The sequence below is a fragment of the Pleurodeles waltl genome, chromosome 10, assembly GCF_031143425.1.
Source record: "Pleurodeles waltl isolate 20211129_DDA chromosome 10, aPleWal1.hap1.20221129, whole genome shotgun sequence".
Taxonomy (NCBI): Eukaryota; Metazoa; Chordata; class Amphibia; order Caudata; family Salamandridae; genus Pleurodeles; species Pleurodeles waltl.
In genome coordinates this window covers 743,765,843-743,780,566 of record NC_090449.1, presented here as the reverse complement: position 1 = coordinate 743,780,566, position 14,724 = coordinate 743,765,843, and the positions used below count along the sequence as shown (strand labels likewise).

The 14,724-nt window shown below is 39.9% G+C and overlaps 1 protein-coding gene across 5 annotated transcripts in view; it reads right to left on the bottom strand.

The window, feature by feature from the left end:
- Positions 1–14,724, bottom strand: part of MPP7 (MAGUK p55 scaffold protein 7) — a 1,064,688-nt gene that overhangs the window by 493,833 nt on the left and 556,131 nt on the right. The window lies entirely within an intron of this gene.

Sequence of the window (14,724 nt, the reverse complement as noted above, 5' to 3'; positions counted from 1 at the left end):
AGTTTCACAATGGTCTACAATGCTGATGCCTTTCTAAAAAAAAAAAAAAAAAAAAAAAAAAAAAAACACCACCGCCGTTCAACACTGCCAAAAAGCAAAATATTGGTGGTAGATGCACTGCATGGATAGAGACATTTGAAGATTTCATAGATGCACTTGAAGAGACTCATTATAAGAAGATTATCAAATGACTCAAAAATCTTGCCGGTGTAAAAGATGTCAAAGAAAATGCCAAGAATTAACGAACAAGTCACATACCTTCAGATTAAGATTGTGGTAAATATCAAATTTAAACCAGTACCAAACGTTAACTGTGAACAATATGTTTTCAGCCAAGAACATCAGAGTTGGCAAAACAATATTTGAATTTGTGGAAAGACTTGACACACTCATACACCAAGTCCAATGAATTTAGTGACAAAGAAGTCATGCAACTTAGATTGATCGAAGGATGCTTGTCTGATTCATTCAGACAACAAATGCTGAGAGAAACACTTAGTCTAGAGCAAGTGTTGATGGCTGCCAGAGCTTGAGAAAGTGCTGAAAGACAAGCTGCTGACATGGAGGCCAGAGGTGTCCAGAGTAAGTCATGCGTATGAAATCTGAAGTGATGTCTACACACAAAAAGAAGTTGTGTTTCAGGTGTGGACTTGCATTTCCACACAAAGGAAAGTGTCCCACCTTTGGTCAGATATGCAAAGACTACGGTTAAGAGAAATATTTTGTGATGATGTGCAGAGCAAAGGAAAAAGTAAGTATGTCACGTCGTGAAGACAAAAAGGCCGCCAGAATGTTCCAGAAGCAACATTTGACGTGCGCTCACAAGACCAAGAGGCGACATCAGTTGAGGCAAGTTGATACTAAAGGAAGTCGGTCATCATTCAAACCATTGTCAAACAGCTCTTCTCCCTCAATAATAAATGAAAGTGAAGAAAGTGATTGTGCCAGGTCAATGCTTGCCTCAAAAATGTCATCATCAGACTGGTTGCCTATGAGGAGAAAAATCAGTTAAAGATAAGTCAACATGTCAAAGCAACAAAATCATACAAATAGTGTCCAAAGATTACATTGAAAATAAATGGATGTTTAATACCGCTCATTATGCATAGCGGTTCATCAATAAATATAATTCCTGAAGAGAAGTACAATGAACTGTCTTCGTTACCAAGGCTTACGCCGCCCAACACCAAAGTGTACACTTGACTGAATTGATGCCCATGAGTCAAAGTTCATTTATAGTGACTGTGAAACATAAGAAACCATAAGTACAAGCATCAATCTATGTGCTTCAAAGTACAAGTGCCTATTTGCTCAGTTTCAACACAGCTGCTGACATTTCAGTGAATTACAACATGAATGTTCATCATTCATGTTGGAAAGTTAAAGAATATGAAAGTGAAATTGCAAATTAATGACAATGTCCTGTTCTTCAGCGACATAGGTGACTTCCTTTTCATTTACAAGAAGCTGTTGAAAAAGAACTTGAATCATTACTTAAGCACAACAATATTGAGCGCTCCCACTAGTCCAATGCAATGGATTTCTCCCTTAGTAGTGCCTAAAAAGGACTGTAAAGGAGCTGTGTGCATATGCTTTGACATGTGCCAGGCCAACAAATAAATTGAACGAGAACGGGCCGAACAATGCCGACATGGTAACGCAATTGAATGGTGCCAAATTCTTTTCTCAACTTGATTTGAATAAAGGTTATCATCACTTAGAACTTGAAGAAAGCTGCAGATGATTTAAAACCTTTGTGATATGTTAGTTTTTTTTTTTTTTTTTAGATACAAGAGACTTCGTTTTGTGTCATCGGCTGCAGAACCTTTCCAAGACGTCATACGATGCATCATACAACCTGCTGTGGAATACATTCAATTATAGTGATGACATTAGTTTTTGAGTCTACACAGAAGGAGCACGATAAAGCCCTCACACAAGTATGTAAATTACTCAATGATGCAGGTTTAACCTTAAATGCAGACGGAGTTCAATAAAACAAAACAGAAATTCTTTGGCCATATCTTTTTTAACCAGGCTATGACGCATAATCCTGCAAAGGTACAAGCTTTGACAAATGTTGATCCCCCACAAGAGGTTTCAATGCTATGTTCTTTTCTTGGAATGGCCGGTTACTGTTCAAGATACAAAAAGGACTTTGCCACTCTTAATACTCCATTATGAGAGTTAACAAAGAAAGATGTTTCTTTTAAATGGTAACAAAAACGTGAAAAAAGTTTTAAGAGAATCAACATGCCACCGAAAATGCTACGGAAATGGCGTACTTCAATCCAAAACTCCATACAGAGATTGTGGTCGACGATTGCCCGGTTGGGTTAGGAGCTATACTTGCCCAGCATAGTAAGGCCTCGAAAAATCTACTCGCCCATTCGTTATGGTGAGTTTGATTTTTATCAGTAGGAGCTATTTTAACACCTACTCCTCTGTTTTGGGGAGTGAACTTGAGCTGGAAGGAGCAGGTGTTCTGTTAATTTAGAAACTGAATAAGCAATAAAGACACCTTTAAATATTGTTTTTATCTTGACACATTTGCTGTCTGTTCAAGGACAGAGGTCAAATGTCACTGTCTTATTACTAAATGTTTCCTATCTTATCCTGGAAATTGATGTTTATTTTTCTCTTATTACCGTTAGAGGCTTTTGTCAAGTGAGCTGTCTGAATATAATTGCCAAACAAAAGGCTGTAAGAGGTCAGCTTTTTTTCTAACACAAACATTATACGCTATATAGTTTTATCAGTAAAAACATGTCAGTGGGAAATGTTGTGGTCATTTTAAAGGAAAATCTGATGATTGCAAACAAATGTTTGTTTTGCACAGCTGATATGCTGAACTTGCATATTTGAAGATGCTCTCATGCGATGAAGAAAATGTCGGGTCAGTGAATAAAAATATTTGTTCAGGATTACATAATTTGAAACCTTTTCATGGGTCAAGAGCATTACAATTAGGTTGAGTAGTTCATTTGATTCCCTAGACATGCAGGTCTAGTAACATTTTTATGATTCTTCGAGGCCTGATAGTTGATAGTGGACGCCTAAATGCAAGGCGACATTGAGGCCTATGCTTGTTTTGTTTGTTTCAAACAAAACACTCCTACTCACAGCCTGAGAATTAAATTTGGCTGCAGTATGGGCTTGTGAACATTTTCATGTATTCCTGTATGGAACGCCTTTTGTGCTGGTGAGTGATCATCTAGCTTTGCTAACCATCTTCGGCAATCCACTGCTAATATGCCTCCTCAGATTCAACAATGGGGACTACGATTGCAAGAGTAAGATTGTACTATTTGCATTGACCAGGAAATGATCAAAATCCTGCTGACTACTTTTTGAAAGTGCCTATTCTAGGTCATTTGTATTTAGTATTTGTAAAGCGCATTCCGGCCGTAGCATCGAAGCGCTGACGTGAGAAACCGTAAGTGTCCAGAAGCAAGGAGGGGTGGGGGCAAGGAAGGAACGGTTATTGAGGAAAAAGCCAGGTTTTATCCCACTTCCTAAAGGACAAGAAATTGTGGTCCCTCCTTATAACCAGAGGAAGCGAATCCTAGTGTTTAGCTGCAGCTATCGTAAAAGCCTCATCTCCCCACCTAGCCCTACGAGTACAACAAACTTGGATCAAGTAAGCCTTTTTTGATCTGAGTTGCAGACTCGGCTCATACCAGCATAACCTCGAAGCCAAATAGTCAGCTCCACCTCAATGTACAGACTTAAAGTAAGACAGAGTTTTAAATATAAGCCGCTTAGCAATCGGAAGCCAATGTAGTAATTTCAGGCTAATACTGGCAGAAGCCGAGCGAGGGAGATCCAGAATAGATCGAGCCGCATTATTTTGAATCAGCTGAAGCTTTCTGAGTGACGCTTTATCCAGATCAAGCAGCAGAGAGTTGCAGTAGTCCAGTCTAGATATTACTAAAGCGAGGACGACCGCAACTCTCTACTCCCTCTGCAAATAGAGAATATTTTTCAATGTTTTCAGGGTCCAGAAACTTGTTTTGATAATGGAGTTCACTTGGGGCTTAAAAGAAAGACAATTATCAAAAATGACTCCCAGGTTTCTGGTAGCAGTAATGGGAGTGGGAAGCTCACCACACTCCGAAGGCCACCATTGAGAATTCCACAGCTCTTTACTAGAGCCGAACAGCAAAATTTCCGTTTTATCCCCATTCAGCTTTAACCAGTTCTGACTCATCCAAATAATTATCTCTCACATACAGTTATAAAACCGGGCTGCCAGGTCATGGTATTTTATCCAAAATGGCTAAGGCCTACATCAACTTCAATGCCAAGTCAAGTACACCAGCTGCTGTATCATTAGGCGAGATTTTCACTACCATAAGTGACTGCTGAAGTTAAAAGACATAATTACACATCAGTCATGGAATAAACATTCAACCCCTCTATAATTATGGTGAATATCAAAAATAAAAAAATGTGAAAGATTAATTGTCCATAACTAAGTAAGGAATTATGCTGAGAGAATCCTCATTCCTTAGAGTCTACGACAAAAGGTGATCAAAGTGGCTCACAAAGGACATCTTGGTATTGTTGCTACAAAGGGAGCTCTCTCTGAAATTGAGTTTGGTTTCCAGACTTCGATGAGAGTTGACAAGGAACTGAAGACCTGTCACAATTGGAATTGGCGGTCAACCAAAGTTACTCAACATCCTCTGAACATGTCAGTACTCCCTAAACATGCCTGGGAAAGAATAGCTATTGATTTCTTTGGTCCATTTATAGTGGACTTAATTAATGGTGATTATAGATTAATATTCAAGTTTTCCTTTGGTCGAAGATCTTTCATCCATAACACATGACAGAGTAATCTAAAAACATAATCGCATCTTTGCAACATTGGGCATACCGGCCATTGTAAAGTCTGACAATAGTCCATCCTTCAACAGCAAAGACTTTAAAGAATCTCAATAACATCTGGAAATAAAGCATCAGAGGAAACACAGCAAGGCAGCAGCACCTTAAGAGTATCAGTCCAGCAGAGTAGCATCTCAGCAAATTGGTAGTCCTTGCAGCAGTACAGCAGTCCTCGTTCCTGGCAAGAATTCACAGGTAAGGCAGAAGTGTACCAAGTTGGTGGTGATAGAGGGTCCAGTATTTAGACTTCGGTGTCCTGGAAGGTGTGAGAAGCTTCTAGACAGTGGCTTTTAAGTGCAGGGACTCCCCTTCCTCCTCTGCCCTGGCTCCAGGCTGCCTGGAGTGACAATACAAGGTTGTTAGGCCTATCTTGTGTGGACATGGCACAGTCCATTCAGGTTTAAGTGTGAGGCTGTATTTAACTCCTCCCTCCCAGCCTGCCCGGGATAGCCCATCAGTGAGAGAGAGTGTGAGTGCGAGTGCGTCGGTCTGTCTGGAGGGAGGGAATGCACAATCCTAGCTGTCACCCCACCCCAGAGATGTATTGGAGACAAGCTGCCGGCACACAGGGATTAAGAGCAGGAAAATTGCAGATTTCTAAAAGTGGCACTTTCAAAATTGTAATAGTAAATCTGACTGTACCATTAAAGAGGATTTATCATTACATTTTCATAGGTACTAAACAAGACAGCTCTACCGCCTCTCAATCCGGAATTACAACTTATTAAATGTAATATGAAATTCCCAAATGTTATCCTATGAGCCGGTAGGCCTCACTGTAGTGAAAAACGAATTTGGGAATCCACTACCAGGACATGTAAAACTTACAAGTATATGTCCTACCTTTTATTTACACCGCACCCTAGCCTATGGGCTATCTAGGGCCTCCCTTAGGGGTGACATATGTAATAAAAGGGGAGTTTAAGGCTTGGCAAGGGGTTTCAAATTCCAAGTCGACATGGGAGTTTAAACTGCGCACACAGGCTCTGCAATGGCAGGCCTGAGACATGTAGAGAACTATTTAAGTGGGTGGCACAATCAGTGCCGCAGAACCACTAGTAGCATTTAATTTACAGGCCTGTAGTGCTCTTTACTAGGGACGTATAAGTAAATTAAATAAGCCAATTGTGGATAAGTCATGTTACCATGTTTTAACTAGAGAGCACATGCGCATTAGCAATGGTTAGCAGTGGTAAAGTGCCTAGAGTCCTAAAGCCAACAAAAATAGGTCCAACAAAAATAGGTCCAACAAAAATGGAGTATGAGAGGCCAAAAAATCTGGGGGAAGACCACCCTAAGGCTGACAGGTCTAACAGAATTTTTTTTAAAGATTGGAATAATTCCAAACACATGGTCAGTTAAACAAGGGCAAAAGAGCAGCCGAATATCAGTGCTCCTTTTAGAGAAAACAGTTTTATTTTTCACAAGTGCCTATACATGAGTCTGTGTTAGTACTCAGATGAGACATACATCAGACAATGTATTTATCAGACTAGCAATGTGGAAGCAATCATCTTAAGAAACTAGCACTATGAAAATTCAATCCAGGCACATCTGCCTCACATCGGAGCATATCCGTTCCAGATGTGTAATAGTCCTTCAATACCCGGCATCAAGTTGCAAGTTTGTGTCACTCAAACTTCAGTGTTTTTAAAGTACAGTACTTTTATTTAGTGAATTTCAAATCAGGGCATTTTAGACATGTCAGTGGCTAATGATCTCAAACACCAAGACAATGGTATTCGTTGGTCAGGATATTGCCATTTAATTTTTTTTATTGCTAATTAACACTAAAAGAACAATCAGAGATTTCTGTCCAGTATTAGACAAATTAATAGTGTGAGGCTAAGATCAAAGTATTATGTCAGTGGTGAATATTTGTTATACATATTGTAAATACACCTACAGCATACTTGCTAGCTTTAACTATGCAGAGTTGCTGCGAGAGATTTGTATCATTCATACACAAGACGATACTTAAAGTACAGAGTGGAGTCAGGTCATTCAGCAAACTAAGACTTTCATAGTATGTATTCTAAGGTCGAGGACATGGGTGCCTTCCATCCATCTACCTTATTCAGCACACACGTCATTTAATGCATGGCAGCATATTTCTTCTACAAATTCATTGGGGGACTGTCTGATGTTTTACGAGCCAGCTTCTGAAAGAATACATCCCAGGTCTGCGTGCCTCTACGCCTCTGTACCTCATCTCAGGCTGTTTACTAGGGGACGCACAGTCACTGAACACCACCGTGGGTGTCAGTCGGACCCAAATACCGCAGTATAATTTGAAGGAGACTCTTCTTGCATGAGAATATCCATTGCTGGGTTGCAGAGTCCTCCTGCACTCCCAATCGGATTGGTGGCTGGACCAGGGTTCAGTTTCCAGACTTGAAACACCAGAACTGTTTCAGTAACACTTGAATAAAAATGTCGCATTTAATTTTAAAACCTCTTGAGAATTTGGCAGTTTAACAAACATTTAACCATTTATTGTGCACTATAGCAAAACGTGTTTCTTGAAAGGAATGCCTTCAACTCTTTCTAGATAAAGTGGCGAAAAGCTGTGATATTTAATTATAAATGTCAAACAATCAGATAGTATATGCTATTCCTCATATTATATTGTTGTTGGCATTTGTATTAAGCAAGGTCTGCCACTGGCGGGTAATCCCGGTTACAGTGTTGCAAAAGCATGTTAACGGTAACATTAGAATACATAAATTGACAACGCACATCTTTTTGATCTACTGCATAAAAAATATCGAGTGAGAATGCAGACCTGCTTCACTAATTGAAGTGACAGCATGCACACATTTAAGCATGTTTGATTTAGCTGTATCCCCACAAAACGTGAAATGGTTTCATTACTTTTTCAAATTGTTGACCCCATTTAATAGAACAGCAAAAACATAAAACAAAAAGCAGGCTAAAAGGGTTTAAAGATGAAATATCAGACTCGGTGTGGATGATGATCAAAGTAAATTTAATATTTTCCTGGGGAGAGCTTTGGATACACTGCCCTCTCTGGAGAAGACGTGGCTCAATCTTTGAGGAGAAATGTGTGACTCAATAGATCACGTGCTCCCAGGTATTCTCAACAAGCACCAACCACACATCATAAGCAGTGGCATTCGACTTAGAATGTAAACATGTACAAGGCTAAGTAGAGCTCTGCTACTCTCAAGCTCATACGTTGAATTAGACAAACCATATCTCGCAAGGATGATGCTGGTGGCACTACATACATCAACTACCACATATCAGCGCTCGAGGTGTGCCCTAGTGACCCATACATTTTAAATTATCAGCTTTGCAGTCTTTAAGCCATTTAACGCACAGTAACCAGATTGCACACATGGAAAAAAAAAAAACAGAAAAAAACAGGGATCTTATTACCCATCCTAATGGAACACCATTGGCTCTAGAACAACCGAGGTGATGTTCAAGCTTCACATCAAAAACTCACAGAAAAGACATGCATAGCTCAGCACTGTGCCCCCTGAGCCCCATTCTTGCTCTCCAAACCAAATCATGTTCTACATCCCCCACAGCATAGTGCATCTCAAGGTATGGCCCATATTTCAGAAAGCCATCTGGGGCCAACATTCACTCCACCATTGCCTCAGTTGTGAGTAACTAAAGGAGATTACTTTAATTTATTCAGTCATTCATGTTGATCTGTTTAAGAGCCCTACATACACTATTTTGTGCTGTAGCTGAATTTATACAAGACTTCACTACCCCCTGATAAGGAGCCAAAGCACACTAGTCAGGGGGGTAAACAAGCTACACCAGAGGATTTGAGTGGTTTGCAGCATGATGGACTGTATTGCAGCGTATCTGGCCAAAGCTTTTGGTGTAATGCGTAATGACCAGAACGGCGCTTTGGCCTGTTATGTGATGTTCTTTTTAAGTGCGTTTTAGTGTAGCAGTTTTACACAGTTTACTACCCCTATATAGTGCATGAAAGCACGTATCCACAGGGATAGCAAGCTACACTGTTTAGGGTGCGTAGTTGGAAGGGTGTTTTTTTTAGCTTATGTATGAAGAGCTTTAATGATATGCATTATGACCACCGAGGTACACTCAATATGTAATTGGCAACTGTCAACCCTTCACACCGCTTCTAAAAGCTCATGGCAAACTGGGTATATGTTTTTCAGGAGTATTGCTCCCTGATCGAAAGGAACCTAAAAATACATATCTGTCATAAATCATCACTGATTTCAAGCATTAATTGATTAAGCATCTTTCAACCCACCCACTACTATATATCATTACTCTACACACGGAAACAGGAATCGTTTTGTCTGTACTGGTATTCATTCTTTATTGCCCTACTGATGATGCAAGTATCAATATACAGAAGAACAGGGTTGCATTGGTGGCCATGCATTTGCAGTGATAAAAGTAAATTAGCACTTGTATAGCGCACTACTCACCCGTTAGGGTCTCAAGGCGCTGTACTCATACCGCTATGGAACCCCTCCTGGCTTTTCCCTGTGAGGCGCCCACTCCTGAGCATCCCCAGGGTGAAGCCAGGCATCCAAGCGCTGTTGGGGCCGTTGTGGAGATTAAGCAAGCTATTGCCCAGAGTTGCAGAGTGGGACCCATGAATTAGATTAGGCACCGAGGCGAGAATTATCTGGTGATACAACATTAGATTCTCACACCCGGCCTTTTACACCTACATCAGAAAAGTTCTAGCTGTTGTTTGGCAACAATGTAAGGTACACATACTACTCCAAGGGAATAACAACAACATCTTTTATATTGCAAGAGATTAAACTTATCACAAAGGGTGGTTTTCAATGAATTATCAGTTGTGAATGAATTACTCAAAAAAGGTATTAATATCTATTTTTGTACCAAATGAAAATAAAATGTAAAGATGATAAAGCACGTACATTTTAAAGTTGTAGAGAGGCTTCCTTCAGAGGGCAGTCATACAAAGACCTGGATGATGCAAAGCTGTTTTGACCGTTTGGAAACAAGCCTGGATATCAATCAGCAATGGGGTGCTTTTCATCAAGAGTTTCCGAGTATCATCAGAAGCAATGAGAGTTTAGCTTGAGTTGTTTGAAAAGTCACTCAGAGAACAGAGTTGAAAAACATTCCCCTTGACCACTACTCATCTATAATTTTAAATTGATGATTGTCTCCCCATGGATTTTATGTCCTCAATGCCTCAAGATAATCACATGGACTATCCATGGAAGTGTAGAAGAGTCATTAGCAGACCATGCAAAGCAGGATCCGTGACCTATCTTGTGTCCTGTCATGGTACCCAATTTAAAGAATACATAATGTTGCCCCATTTCTCTCAGCAGTTCTCTGCCTGGTCAAATCTATAAGCATTATTTAGCTGGTATTCAAGAATCATCTCATATCTTCATGTAAACTCAGCTCCCTGTCCCTTCCATAAACATTATACTTGAATCAATCATACAAAGAACATCAGCAGTACAGTTACCATACTCTGCAGTGGCCTGGGAACAGCAGAGATCCAGTAGCTCTCTCCGAATTACAAGGACCAGTGCGGGGCCATGGATAGATGGTGGGGCAGATCACTGGCTTTTTTAATGCCATCCTTGGGTCTCTCAAGGCACAGAGGTGATGGGGAGAAAGTGTATCACCATCTGTAGTGGTCCACTTCAATCAGATCTCTGGAAAGGCAAAGAAGGGTCAGTGTCCACCCTTCCATCACATTCCATGGTCTCCGAAATGCTCAGTGGAGAAGAAAAGGTAAGCCACTTTCTGGCACTGACATGAGTTAAGAAAAAAGTTAGGTTTCTGACCGCTGTGAAAACAGTGTGGTATCTAAAAGGAATTCAATTCTCAAATTCACACTGATGACTTTACTGTGGAAGCCATACACAACCACTGTTTGCTTTGCACAGTAAACATTGGTATATGTTCATACATTTTAGGGTGCTGTGGGCTCACCAAAAAGCAAACTCAAATCTGAGAAGCTAGTCGGGAAATGGCGTGCTGCCCAAAAAATATAATAAGATATGACCCTCTTTGGTTGCATGTGAAAAATATAAACAGTCTTCCTAAACAAGATATATACAAGTATAAAAAGCAGAGATGTGTGTGTTAAGAATGGCGTGAGAAAAAAAAAAAAAAAAAAAAACGACTGATAAACAAGAAAACCTCCTTCCTACCCCAACCTCTGTCTAGCCTCAGAATTCTGTGGTTAACCATCCAGATTGCCTTTTGAAGGTTCTGGTAGCCATTGTAGGTATAAATCCGAAGTTCACTGCTAGAAGACACGGTCAGCATTATACTGGTTCAGCTTTGCAGACTTATGTCTATACATACATCTGGAATAGTGTCACAGTTAATATGTGTACATATGCATACAAAGTACACACAAACACACACAGATTAACACACCAAAAGATGGTCATTTTCACAAAGTCACTTTGATACATTGGGAAAAATAATTTACCCCCTTCTTTACAATGTCCTTCATATATAAATCACTCTTTCAGTTCTTCTTTCCGTTGGGTCTAGGTTCCTTTTTAAATCTTTCTACCCAACTATTGATTTCTTCTTCAATTTCCACCTCTTTCCCTTGCCTTTGGTATCCTCTGACTCCTTGCTTCGATTTTCTCTTAACTTTCCCTTATCAGGACCCATACACCTGCACCTGTGGCAATGTACATTTGCATGTAAATGGTCTGGATCTATAAAATATTCTTCTTTTTGAGTACCATCGCAGAAATCAGGCAGCAGGATGCCTGATGTAGAGTTTCTGAGATGCCCGGTGGAAAAGAGCTATCCCATCTATACTAGAAAGGGGAAAACAATAGCTACAATATAGGAATAGTTGGCACATCGGGGGAAGGCAGCAATCCTAAACAAAGACATGCAGCTAGCACAAGAATAGTTTCAATCAGCTATAGGGAAGTTAGCACACATGACAAGAGGTAGAAAAGTCATTCATGAACATGTGTTTGATATCCCACCCACCAACTTTTGGCACACCAAACAGCTTGATGATTCAGAGGTAAAACATTTGCTAAGCATCTTTCATCTTGGTTTTCTCATGACTGCTTATGGTCTCAATGAGAAGCGCTAGTTTTCAGACTTATTTCACTTTTTCCCACGTCTGAGTGGATGGGTGTAGCATGTTGATGATGGGCGAACACCAGCCATCACCAACAATCACCAATGGATCCAGCACCAACGTACACTCAAGAAGTGGCACCTTTCACTAAGAGTCCCAGAGCAATGCAAAAACGTTGTCTGGTCACCAGCAGGTGTTGAAAACTGATTTCTAAATTCACTTGCCACTCATGGGAGGAGAGGCAATACTTGTTCAGCTATGCTGACCCCCAAGATGTGGGAAACCAACAGAAGTGTATCCTGGGTATGACCTATCAAAATTTCTTTTGGCAGGAGTCTGAGTTGTGAGCTTCAAATGTTTTAGAAGGCCTTGTGATGCCTGCCTAGACCAGGGTTCTGCAAAGTCGGCCCTGGAGAGCCGGGTCCATGCCAGATTTTTAGCATATCCACATTTAGAAACAAGATCTTTGAGAAATCAAAATATGTCTAAATGTGGATATGCTTAAAATCTGGCATGGACCTGGCTCTCCAGGTCCGACTTTGCAGAACCCTGGCCTAGACCATCAACACTTTGGACATTGGTAACAGATGAAATTGAATAGCTCCAACTATGTACTGATGGAGAGATCCCAATACATTCTCTGGCAAGTTTGTCATGCCCATGATCTACTGTTATGGTTGGCATAAGGAGCACATCAGTAGAAGGTGGAAGGCATCAGCACACTTTTTGACAGTTTGCACTAGGGATAGCTAGTACAGCAGAGGCTTGGCTGTTTTCGAACTCTTCCCAGTCCTGAACACGGAAGATGTATGCAGCTAGGTCTTCATCTGCAAGCTCAATCACAGCAGTATTTTTCATGAAATATTCCACAGTATGAAATGTTGGGGGAGGAAATTAATTATAACTCCAAATTTCAGAATGGCCCCTAATGGACTGTATTTGCTTTGAACCTGTCAGGCAGACCTGAGTAATTCAAAGATAACCCAACAATGAATAGGGCCCGAGGCTGAGGCCAAAGCTAGACTCTGGTGCATCATTAAATAAAATCTTGATGATGCAGAAGTTCACAAACAGATAGCCATGGACCTTCTGCAGCTGAAGAAGAGCAGCCTGTGGGTGACCAGGACCTTGGTAAAGATGCAAGTAGAGGGCATGTTTAGACCAAAAGGCAGTGTCTATTTATTACAACGAAGCCGAGGTATGTACTGTATCCACAGCACTGTGATGAAGAATGCATCATTGTCAATCTGGCTCCACTAGTGACATAGGAGGAGTAAGTCTGCTTCATGAGTGAAGTGAGTCTTCTGAAATGGAGCAGATAAGACAACAAGAAGCCCGATGAATTCAAGACTCAGAGTTTGGGTTGGTCTTTCCTATAGGCCCTCTTCTTTGACTGGGGAATTAAGCCAGATGACAAAAGGCAGCAATTGGAGCAAAAGAAGACTGCATGAATATAAAAGACTGAAAGGGCGTCAGAGGCTACAAACAGGACGGTGGTTTGGTCAGATACACAGGAGGAAAAAGGAGCCAACATCTTCACACACCTATGCAGGATATGAGGTATGTTTGGCTGTGGGTGACATACACCCTAAAGCAGATGGGTGGTGTCTACAAAAAACCTACAGTTTTCAGTTGAGGAGTAGTGTGTTTAATAGGGTATTTAAGGAAAAATATAAGTGATATATATATATATATATATATATATAAATAGGCAGATCTCTATGTACTAACCAAATGTAACAAACTACATAAATTGTGACCAGAAAACTAAGAGATGTGCATTCAGAGCCCGACCTAAGGATCAACAGTTAATGAGCTGATTTTCTTTTGAGTTCGAGCAAAGGCACTAATTTCACATTTGCTGGGGTTCTCAAAGAGGATGTCACATAAGCATTAGTGACAAGCACTTGGTGGTTAGATCAGAAAAATACAGAGAGCGAATTGGTGGTGAAAATAAAAGCACGTTTTATACAAAATGAATTTTCTGAAACCATATTAGATTTTATTCTATTTGAACTCTTAAAAAGAAGATTTAAACTAGCTTGACTCATGGAAAATGTATTTACGGAATTACACATAAAAATACTTAAACATAACTCTTTCAAAGGCAGATTTTCCGAAGCTTTAAAGATTAATATATTAATTTTAATTTAGGAAAGAAAATACTTTGAGTGTATTAATTCAAACAGAAGAGGGGAACACTCAGTACAGCAGAGATATGCCTAAGAATTACTTCAAAGACTGACCATAAAAACCCCATAAAATCATTATTTGTTTTATTATAACAAAGTAAGATTTTGAAACGAAAATAACAAGGTACAAAGAATCAGAAGTTACAATACAATGTTAAGCTATCAATATGAATTTACTGCAGATATAAAATAAAACTTACAATTAAGACTTATTTTGTTGGATATTTTTTTTTACTTCAATCTACAGGTATGGATGGGTTTTAAGCGAAAACGTAATGTCTATCCAAGGTCTTTCTGTAACTGTCTTGGGGAAGATAGGCTGGACTTTGTTTTAATATGCTCCGATGCGCTGTTTCAAATGTTATCAGACTTTGGTCAAAACAAAAAAACAACAAAAAAAAAGATGTCGAAATTATTTCATAAACTGTGTTATTTGGTGAGATATCGTCACCAGACACATCAATAAATGAGCCCAAATCAAAACACTTAAATCAAACTGGGAGTAGTTTTGAAACTGAGTCTCATATATGAACACAGGAGTATGATCTTTATAAAAAATGT